A 12,293-nucleotide genomic window follows, 5' to 3' on the forward strand; every position below is an offset into this window, starting at 1 on the left:
CTATTGATGATGCTTACTCTGAATTCTGCTTTACTCAGGCCCGGTACATGAGCAACTGTGAAAGCAAAATTCAAAATATTATGTGAAGTGACCATTTCATTGGTGAAACCATGACCCAATAGACATTTTCTCTTTTAAAACTCTGGACATTATCCATATATGTTCTCAAAGGGAAGGAATACACAGGATTTAGATTGATATTTTTTTCACTATTTTGTGTTCAACCAGATTTATTTGAAGATCGCCTGTCCTGCATCCACTGCCCAATGCAGAAGGCCACACATAGGACAACCAACTTGAGAACTTCACTGCTACAGCCTGATTAAATCACCATGAGAATATAATTTTCCTTTCATCATCAAAGATTTTTACATCAAATTAACCAGCTCTCTTGCTTTCCCATGTTTTTCCCTGGTTTTTGTACCTTGAAATGGGTGTGCACTCTTCTCAGTCTTGATCTCCATCTTCCCCCGTATTTCCAAACATATTCATCTGGGAAACATGTAAAGATCTTATTCGGGGCTTGTTTCATTGTTTTCAAATATCTGCCCTTGAAATTCAACTTCCACCACTGTCTCTCATATCCAAAGCTATGTGCTTACAGAGGATTTCTGCTGAGAAATTTCACAGAAAGCTCTTATACTGCAGGTGAATGATTCCAGCAAGTCTTGACTGAATAGCTTAGGGAACAGGACTCAAGCAATTGATAGACATGACAGGGGAAAAGCATATGCTCAAGGATAGGACATGTCATAGAACATCTGCCAGGCCCTGGCATATTTCATATCCCATTGAAAGTACATCCATGTGTAGATTGGCAAACATTTCCATCCCCAAATTCTGAACAGTGAAGCCTTCAGTGAGAATCCTGTGGCATACCAGGCCAAGAATATTCATCCTATTTAAATCTTGCCCTACAAGGTCCTCTGTGCCACTGAGGTTTCCATGGCAATGCACAGCATTGTGACTCAGGTCTCCTACTGCACACTTGTATCCTAGAGCCTAAAGTGCAGCTCACAATGGTGCTCAGCCAATCACAGCCCAGTGTGGTTGCCTGGCAACCACAAGCTTGTGGCTTTCTGTGAATTGCTTCAGCCCAACTCTGCAGCTTTCCACCTCATAAAACCACAGCCATTCCAATCATGCAGTATTTGATAAGCCTCTCTATGTTGCCTCAGAATTTTTTTTACAGTTGTAGTGATCAAGAAAATTTGACATATTTTGAGAAGTGGAGGGAAGTATTTGAAAGACCTTTTGGTCTGTCTGTGGTCGATGTGTTCCAAACTTGACTACACCAGTCTTTTAAATTTTCAAACCTAGAGCCTAAAATCCACCTCACAGTGATGTTCTGCCAATCTCAGCCCAGTGTGGTTGCCTGGCAACCAAAAGCCTGTGGATTTCTGTGAACAGTTTCAGCCCAACTCTGCAGCTTTCCACCTCATACAACCACAGCCATTCCAATCAGGCAGTATTTGATTCACCTCTCTAAGTTGCCTCAGAATTTTCTTTGAAGTTGTGGTGACCAAGCAAATTTGACATATTTTGACAAGTGGAGGGAAGAAATTGGCTCTGTCTTTAGCTCTGTTTGATGGTACATGGGGTCCAAACCTGACTAACCCAGTCTATTCAATTTTCAAACTTAGAAAGCCAAATGTTTCAGGGGAGGAAAGAAAATGCCACAATGATTTGGGTTCTGCCAAGTTTCTTGTGGCTTGGAAGCAAACCTGCAAACCATACATGCAGTCTCTGCTGGATTACTGCCACCATGGTAGTATCAGTTAGCTCTAAAAGCCAGCAACCAGAAGATGAGTCCAAAAATGAAAGTGAATCCTTGCAGTGCATGAATATTTGGAGTGCCTGTTTCAACTATCCAGCTTCCTCGGTGTTCACTTGTCTGCAATAGCTATTTCAAGGAGGTCTGCAGCCATTCCAGCATAACCCTGAACACTAAATATGAGGTTCTAGCTCAATACCTAAACCAACATAATGCTAGGTAGCTTGTCACCAGCAGGTTTTCCCAGAATTCAAATGTAACATGGTGAAAGGGAAACCCTTAGAAAAGGGATGCAAATGCCCCTTTCACTAAAAATCCCAGGTATTTTCTCATGGCATGGAATATTTAGACTCCACAACTCATGTAGTGAACCCCGGGACCTAGACCAAGTGTGTCTAGTTTTCTTTTTTTTTAATTTTTTTTAAGCAGAAAAGAAAAAAAAGCAGGGAAAGGGTACAAGTTATACAGATTTACAGAAAATAAATGAACAGTAGGAAATCACTAGTTAATGGATTACATATTGTCATCTTAGAAATAATTGTTCAAGTCACAAAATTAAAGCTTGTAAAGTGGACATTCCATCTATGATACTGCAAACAGTTCTGTTCATTGATCCTATTGAACTCTGTGATATCATTTTCTATCTTATACACTTAAATATACATGCAGTTATATAGTTTGGAGCACTTTCTTTTCCTCTCTTTTGTACCATGACTATTACAAATTTTGGGTTTCATTGCTCCCAGGGTTGTTATTACTTTTTTGGAAGAGAGTAAAACCAAATGTGACATAACAGAACAGAATCGGTCACGTCAAAAGGGTGGACATAATAGATAATGTAAAAACATAATACAAAGTGATCAACAATGGTTACCATAATGCCTCCCGCTATCTCTAATAGAATTGCCTGTATCGTGAGTTATAATACAATTGAACAAAACAGTAAAGAATAAAACCGACAAAGCCAAAACATTGGAGACATTGTAGGTCTTCAAAAGTAGATAAAAGTCAACGAGAATGGGCGTTATAATGAATCTCATTATCTTCACAGCTGATGCCTAAACTTTTGAACCTGATACTATCCAGCAAAACAGAATAGGGGAACATCAGTTAAAAACCAGATGGTGAGAGTAATACAGGGCTTTAAATCAATGTAATGAAAAGTCAAAGTGGGTTACTATAATAGATCCTGCTATTTTTTTGCTTTAATTAAAAGGATAAAGATAAAAAAGTAAATAATGGAGTGGAGATTGAGATAAAAGAGGGCATAACAACAAAATAGCGCAGATCAAAACATAACCATTTAAGCAGAATAGTGTTTCACCACCAGGTAATCCTAACCTAAAAGTAGATACCATATTGTCTCTTTCTTTGAAATCCTTGAGTACAACTTCCTATACTGTAGCATTAAGTATATCAAAACAATGTGTCTAGTTTTCTGTTGTCCTCTTTTTGGAAACAGCATCTTATGTAGTTGTTGAAAGAGGCCTTGAGATAAATTCGTAGCCCATGATGGACTGGAACTCCCAAGGATCCATCCACCTCAGCCCCCAGATTGCTGGGATTATAGGCATGAGCGACCATGCCAAGCATGTGCACACAGAATCTTACATAATTTGTGAAATCCCACTACTGGTCTATAGGTAGCTTCTGTGTTTCAGACTTTAGGAATAATCCTCTCTTTGTTTTGGCTCCCCTTGTTCAGGTTTCCATTTCTATTGTGATAAGCTCCAAGGCCCCAGGCAAGGGGGTGGCTGCCCTTCCTCTGGTGTGTCCTTGGATGATTACAGCCCAGGTGAACAGGGTTCAAATATATTGGATCCTGTGCATTTGAAGAGGAAATGAGTAAAGATTCATGAGTTAATGTGGACATGCCAGGGAATTGAGGGGCCATGATAGAGACAAAACTTCAGGCCATGGCCTGAAGGCTGAGGCTTCTGTACCTCTAGCTTCTTGAATAGTGGGCCTGCTGAGCAATTGTGTGCTCTCAAATGTAATTTGATGCGTTTTGTTTTAATTTATTTTGTTTTTTGCTTTGGTTTTTTACATGGAAGGAACAGTACCATGGTTTGAAGAAACTGGAGTCTCTTACCTAAGAGAAATTTGAAAAAAGGGACAATGCAGCAGCCAAGAATTTCTCAAATGCCCTTGGCTTTTTAAAAAAAATGTGACATAAAGTTGAGCATGTCATATCCATGTCTCTTTACAAAAGATTTTACCTCCTGTTTCATTAGAATTACTGTTTCTTTGAAAGGTCAACCTGCACTGAAATAAAGATTATCCCTCCATTCCTCATTCTGCTTGAAACCACATCCTTTGTTAGTTATATTTTCTTACGCAGAAACACTTGGAGATGACTACAGCAAGAGTTTCCCATTGGTGGAATTTCCACGGAGACACATGAAGTAATACTGCACAATTTCAAGTGAAGTGCACTGTCCCTTGACAATGGCAAGTCTGGGGAAACCTCTAGTAACTGAAAATCTCTGAAAGTGAGTGAATTAAAATGGGCCTCTCCACATTTAGACAGGCCCTCTCCTGAAGCACACATTTGTGGAAAAAGTAATTCTGAGAGACGAATGAACTCCCAAAATGGAATGGAAATTTTCTTGTTTAGGCCTAGAACGCTATGGCCTAGAGACCTGTGGTTCTAACTGGATGAGCAAAGTGTGAGGAGAGATCAAAGTAAAACACACACCATTTAGGCAACTCGATATTTAACCAGGTGTCCACAGTAGTGGCAAACTGTACTGTGTCAATTTGCTCAAATCCTGTCTTCACAAGAAAGTACATTCCAGCACGACCAGTGACTAGAGGAGGACACATTTCAAAGGACTTGTAAAAAAAGTCCAACACTGAATTTAGCACAACACTGAATTTAGATGAAAAGTAGCAGAGTCTGTTAGTCTTTCAAGTTTTAATAGGAGAAACATATAACATGTAATAGCTGTTACATGAATAACTTCAGAGCTTTTGGAGAGGTCTAAATCACTATGAGTGAGGGCTTCCCTGACTCCCAAAGTTAAAAATAGTAAAACAAACAATTTGAAAAACCAATCAACCAATTAAATACAAACACTAGGTCCAAAGGGTTTCACTGGTTTTAAAACCACTTATGGAATGCACAACTATTGATGAGGCTTACTCTGCATTCTGCTTTACTCAGGCCCGGTACATGAGCAACTGTGAAAGCAAAATTCAAAATGTTACGTGAAGTGACCATTTCATTGGTTTAACCATGACCCAATAGACATTTTCTCTTTTGAAACTCCGGACATTATCCATATATGTTCTCAAAGGGAAGGAATACACAGGATTTAGATTGACATTTTTTTCACTATTTTGTGATCCACCAGATTTATTTGAAGATCTCCTGTCCTGCATCCACTGCCCAATGCAGAAGGCCACACATAGGACAACCAACATGAGAACTTCACTGCTACAGCCTGATTAAATCACCATGAGAATATAATTTTCCTTTCATCATCAAAGATTTTTACATCAAATTAACCAGCTCTCTTGCTTTCCCATGTTTTTCCCTGGTTTTTGTACCTTGAAATGGGTGTTCACTCTTCTCAGTCTTGATCTCCATCTTCCCCCGTATTTCCAAACATATTCATCTGGGAAACATGTAAAGGTCTTATTCGGGGCTTGTTTCATTGTTTTCAAATATCTGCCCTTGAAATTCAACTTCTACCAATGTCTCTCATATCCAAAGCTATGTGCTTGCAGAGGATTTCTGCTGAGAAATTTCACAGAAAGCTCTTATACAGCAGGTGAATGATTCCAGCAAGTCTTGACTGAATAGCTTAGGGAACAGGACTCAGCCAAATGACAGACATGACAAGGGAAAAGCATATGCTCAAGGATAGGACATGTCAGAGAACATCTGCCAGGCCCTGGCATATTTCATATCCCATTGAAAGTACATCCATGTGTAGATTGGCAAGCATTTCCATCCACAAATTCTGAGCAGTGAAGCCTTCAGTGAGAATCCTGTGGCATACCAGGCCAAGAATATTCATCCTATTTAAATCTTGCCCTACCAGGTCCTCTGTGCCACTGAGGTCTCCATGGCAACGCCCAGCATTGTGACTCAGGTCTCCTACTGCACACTTGTATCCTAGAGCCTAAAGTCCAGCTCACAATGGTGCTCAGCCAATCACAGCCCAGTGTGGTTGCCTGGCAACCACAAGCTTGTGGCTTTCTGTGAACTGTTTCAGCCCAACTCTGCAGCTTTCCACCTCATACAACCACAGCCATTCCAATCATGCAGTATTTGATTAGCCTCTCTATGTTGCCTCAGAATATTTTTTACAGTTGTAATGATCAAGAAAATTTGACATATTTTGAGAAGTGGAGGGAAGTAATTGAAAGACATTTTGGTCTCTCTGTGGTCGATGTGTTCCAAACTTGACTACCCCAGTCTTTTATATTTTCAAACCTAGAGCCTAAAATCCACCTCACAGTGATGTTCAGCCAATCTCAGCCCAGTGTGGTTGCCTGGCAACCACAAGCCTGTGGATTTCTGTGAACAGTTTCAGCCGAACTCTGCAGCTTTCCACCTCATACAACCACAGCCATTCCCATCAGGCAGTATTTGATTCACCTCTCTAAGTTGCCTCAGAATTTTCTTTGAAGTTTTGGTGACCAAGCAAATTTGACATATTTTGACAAGTGGAGGGAAGTAATTGGCTCTGTCTTTAGCTCTGTTGGTGGTACATGGGGTCCAAACCTGACTAGCCCAGTCTATTCAATTTTCAAACTTAGAAAGCCAAATGTTTCAGGGGAGGAAAGAAAATGCCACAATGATTTGTGTTCTGCCAAGTTTCTGGTGGCTTGGGAAGCAAACTTGCAAACGATACATGCAGTCTCTGCTGGATTACTGCCACCATGGTAGTGTCAGTTAGCACTAAAAGCCAGCAACCAGAAGATGAGTCCCAAAATGAAAGTGAATCCTTGCAGTGCATGAATATTTGGAGTGCCTGCTTCAACTATCCAGCTTCCTCGGGGTTCACTTGTCTGCAATAGCTATTTCAAGGAGTTCTGCAGCCATTCCAGCATAACCCTGAACACTAAACATGAGGTACTAGCTCAATACCTAATCCAACATAATGCTAGATAGCTTGTCACCAGCAGGTTTTCCCAGAATTCAAATGTAACATGGTGAAAGGGAAACCCTTAGAAAAGGGATGCAAATGCCCCTTTCACTAAAAATCCCAGGTATTTTCTCATGGCATGGAATATTTAGACTCCACAACTCATGTTATGAACCCTGCGACCTAGACCATGTGTGTCTAGTTTTCTTTTTTTTTTTTAATTTTTTTTAAGCAGACAAGAAAAAAAAGCAGGGAAAGGGTACAAGTTATACAGATTTACAGAAAATAAATGAACAGTAGGAAATCACTAGTTAATGGATTACATATTGTCATCTTAGAAATAATTGTTCAAGTCACAAAATTAAAGCTTGTAAAGTGGACATTCCATCTATGATACTGCAAAGAGTTCTGTTCATTGATCCTATTGAACTCTGTGATATCATTTTCTATCTTATCCACTTGAATATACATGCAGTTATATAGTTTGGAGCACTTTCTTTTCCTCTCTTTTGTACCATGACTATTACAAATTTTGGGTTTCATTGCTCCCACGGTTCTTATTACTTTTTTGGAAGAGAGTAAAACCAAATGTGACATAACAGAACAGAATCGGTCACGTCAAAAGGGTGGACATAATAGATAATGTAAAAACATAATACAAAGTGATCAACAATGGTTACCATAATGCCTCCCGCTATCTCTAATAGAATTGCCTGTATCGTGAGTTATAATACAATTGAACAAAACAGTAAAGAATAAAACCGACAAAGCCAAAACATTGGAGACATTGTAGGTCTTCAAAAGTAGATAAAAGTCAACGAGAATGGGCGTTATAATGAATCTCATTATCTTCACAGCTGATGCCTAAACTTTTGAACCTGATACTATCCAGCAAAACAGAATAGGGGAACATCAGTTAAAAACCAGATGGTGAGAGTAATACAGGGCTTTAAATCAATGTAATGAAAAGTCAAAGTGGGTTACTATAATAGATCCTGCTATTTTTTTGCTTTAATAAAAAGGATAAAGATAAAAAAGTAAATAATGGAGTGGAGATTGAGATAAAAGAGGGCATAACAACGAAATAGCGCAGATCAAAACATAACCATTTAAGCAGAATAGTGTTTCACGACCAGATAATCCTAACCTAAAAGTAGTTACCATATTGTCTCTTTCTTTGAAAACCTTGAGTACAACTTCGTATACTGTAGCATTAAGTATATCAAAACAATGTGTCTAGTTTTCTGTTGTCCTCTTTTTGGAAACAGCATCTTATGTAGTTGTTGAAAGAGGCCTTGAGATAAATTCGTAGCCCATGATGGACTGGAACTCCCAAGGATCCATCCACCTCAGCCCCCAGATTGCTGGGATTATAGGCATGAGCGACCATGCCAAGCATGTGCACACAGAATCTTACATAATTTGTGAAATCCCACTACTGGTCTATAGGTAGCTTCTGTGTTTCAGACTTTAGGAATAATCCTCTCTTTGTTTTGGCTCCCCTTGTTCAGGTTTCCATTTCTATTGTGATAAGCTCCAAGGCCCCAGGCAAGGGGGTGGCTGCCCTTCCTCTGGTGTGTCCTTGGATGATTACAGCCCAGGTGAACAGGGTTCAAATATATTGGATCCTGTGCATTTGAAGAGGAAATGAGTAAAGATTCATGAGTTAATGTGGACATGCCAGGGAATTGAGGGGCCATGATAGAGACAAAACTTCAGGCCATGGACTGAAGGCTGAGGCTTCTGTACCTCTAGCTTCTTGAATAGTGGGCCTGCTGAGCAATTGTGCGCTCTCAAATGTAATTTGATGCGTTTTGTTTTAATTTATTTTGTTTTTTGCTTTGGTTTTTTACATGGAAGGAACAGTACCATGGTTTGAAGAAACTGGAGTCTCTTACCTAAGAGAAATTTGAAAAAAGGGACAATGCAGCAGCCAAGAATTTCTCAAATGCCCTTGGCTTTTTAAAAAAAATGTGACATAAAGTTGAGCATGTCATATCCATGTCTCTTTACAAAAGATTTTACCTCCTGTTTCATTAGAATTACTGTTTCTTTGAAAGGTCAACCTGCACTGAAATAAAGATTATCCCTCCATTCCTCATTCTGCTTGAAACCACATCCTTTGTTAGTTATATTTTCTTACGCAGAAACACTTGGAGATGACTACAGCAAGAGTTTCCCATTGGTGGAATTTCCACGGAGACACATGAAGTAATACTGCACAATTTCAAGTGAAGTGCACTGTCCCTTGACAATGGCAAGTCTGGGGAAAACTCTAGTAACTGAAAATCTCTGAAAGTGAGTGAATTAAAATTGGCCTCTCCACATTTAGACAGGCCCTCTCCTGAAGCACACATTTGTGGAAAAAGTAATTATGAGAGACGAATGAACTCCCAAAACGGAATGGAAATTTTCTTGTTTAGGCCTAGAACGCTATGGCCTAGAGACCTGTGGTTCTAACTGGATGAGCAAAGTGTGAGGAGAGATCAAAGTAAAACACACACAATTTAGGCAACTCGATATTTAACCAGGTGTCCACAGTAGTGGCAAACTGTACTGTGTCAATTTGCTCAAATCCTGTCTTCACAAGAAAGTACATTCCAGCACGACCAGTGACTAGAGGAGGACACATTTCAAAGGACTTGTAAAAAAAGTCCAACACTGAATTTAGCACAACACTGAATTTAGATGAAAAGTAGCAGAGTCTGTTAGTCTTTCAAGTTTTAATAGGAGAAACATATAACATGTAATAGCTGTTACATGAATAACTTCAGAGCTTTTGGAGAGGTCTAAATCACTATGAGTGAGGGCTTCCCTGACTCCCAAAGTTAAAAATAGTAAAACAAACAATTTGAAAAACCAATCAACCAATTAAATACAAACACTAGGTCCAAAGGGTTTCACTGGTTTTAAAACCACTTATGGAATGCACAACTATTGATGAGGCTTACTCTGCATTCTGCTTTACTCAGGCCCGGTACATGAGCAACTGTGAAAGCAAAATTCAAAATGTTACGTGAAGTGACCATTTCATTGGTTTAACCATGACCCAATAGACATTTTCTCTTTTGAAACTCCGGACATTATCCATATATGTTCTCAAAGGGAAGGAATACACAGGATTTAGATTGATATTTTTTTCACTATTTTGTGATCCACCAGATTTATTTGAAGATCCCCTGTCCTGCATCCACTGCCCAATGCAGAAGGCCACACATAGGACAACCAACATGAGAACTTCACTGCTACAGCCTGATTAAATCACCATGAGAATATAATTTTCCTTTCATCATCAAAGATTTTTACATCAAATTAACCAGCTCTCTTGCTTTCCCATGTTTTTCCCTGGTTTTTGTACCTTGAAATGGGTGTTCACTCTTCTCAGTCTTGATCTCCATCTTCCCCCGTATTTCCAAACATATTCATCTGGGAAACATGTAAAGGTCTTATTCGGGGCTTGTTTCATTGTTTTCAAATATCTGCCCTTGAAATTCAACTTCTACCCCTGTCTCTCATATCCAAAGCTATGTGCTTGCAGAGGATTTCTGCTGAGAAATTTCACAGAAAGCTCTTATACAGCAGGTGAATGATTCCAGCAAGTCTTGACTGAATAGCTTAGGGAACAGGACTCAGCCAAATGACAGACATGACAAGGGAAAAGCATATGCTCAAGGATAGGACATGTCAGAGAACATCTGCCAGGCCCTGGCATATTTCATATCCCATTGAAAGTACATCCATGTGTAGATTGGCAAGCATTTCCATCCACAAATTCTGAGCAGTGAAGCCTTCAGTGAGAATCCTGTGGCATACCAGGCCAAGAATATTCATCCTATTTAAATCTTGCCCTACCAGGTCCTCTGTGCCACTGAGGTCTCCATGGCAACGCCCAGCATTGTGACTCAGGTCTCCTACTGCATACTTGTATCCTAGAGCCTAAAGTCCAGCTCACAATGGTGCTCAGCCAATCACAGCCCAGTGTGGTTGCCTGGCAACCACAAGCTTGTGGCTTTCTGTGAACTGTTTCAGCCCAACTCTGCAGCTTTCCACCTCATACAACCACAGCCATTCCAATCATGCAGTATTTGATTAGCCTCTCTATGTTGCCTCAGAATATTTTTTACAGTTGTAATGATCAAGAAAATTTGACATATTTTGAGAAGTGGAGGGAAGTAATTGAAAGACATTTTGGTCTCTCTGTGGTCGATGTGTTCCAAACTTGACTACCCCAGTCTTTTATATTTTCAAACTTAGAGCCTAAAATCCACCTCACAGTGATGTTCAGCCAATCTCAGCCCAGTGTGGTTGCCTGGCAACCACAAGCCTGTGGATTTCTGTGAACAGTTTCAGCCGAACTCTGCAGCTTTCCACCTCATACAACCACAGCCATTCCAATCAGGCAGTATTTGATTCACCTCTCTAAGTTGCCTCAGAATTTTCTTTGAAGTTGTGGTGACCAAGCAAATTTGACATATTTTGACAAGTGGAGGGAAGTAATTGGCTCTGTCTTTAGCTCTGTTGGTGGTACATGGGGTCCAAACCTGACTAGCCCAGTCTATTCAATTTTCAAACTTAGAAAGCCGAATGTTTCAGGGGAGGAAAGAAAATGCCGCAATGATTTGTGTTCTGCAAAGTTTCTGGTGGCTTGGGAAGCAAACTTGCAAAGGATACATGCAGTCTCTGCTGGATTACTGCCACCATGGTAGTGTCAGTTAGCACTAAAAGCCAGCAACCAGAAGATGAGTCCCAAAATGAAAGTGAATCCTTGCAGTGCATGAATATTTGGAGTGCCTGCTTCAACTATCCAGCTTCCTCAGGGTCCACTTGTCTGCAATAGCTATTTCAAGGAGTTCTGCAGCCATTCCAGCATAACCCTGAACACTAAACATGAGGTACTAGCTCAATACCTAATCCAACATAATGCTAGATAGCTTGTCACCAGCAGGTTTTCCCAGAATTCAAATGTAACATGGTAAAAGGCAAACCCTTAGAAAAGGGATTCAAATGCCCCTTTCACTAAAAATCCCAGGTATTTTCTCATGGCATGGAATATTTAGACTCCACAACTCATGTAGTGAACCCCGGGACCTAGACCATGTGTGTCTAGTTTTCTTTTTTTTTTTTAATTTTTTTTAAGCAGAAAAAAAAAGCAGGGAAGGGGTACAAGTTATACAGATTTACAGAAAATAAATGAACAGTAGGAAATCACTAGTTAATGGATTACATATTGTCATCTTAGAAATAATTGTTCAAGTCACAAAATTAAAGCTTGTAAAGTGGACATTCCATCTATGATACTGCAAACAGTTCTGTTCATTGATCCTATTGAACTCTGTGACATCATTTTCTATCTTATACACTTAAATATACATGCAGTTATATAGTTTGGAGCACTTTCTTGTCCTCTCTTTTGTACCATG

The sequence above is a fragment of the Cavia porcellus genome, unplaced genomic scaffold, assembly GCF_034190915.1.
Source record: "Cavia porcellus strain 051 isolate PalLab524CR breed Dunkin Hartley unplaced genomic scaffold, mCavPor4.1 scaffold_36, whole genome shotgun sequence".
Classification (NCBI taxonomy): domain Eukaryota; kingdom Metazoa; phylum Chordata; class Mammalia; order Rodentia; family Caviidae; genus Cavia; species Cavia porcellus.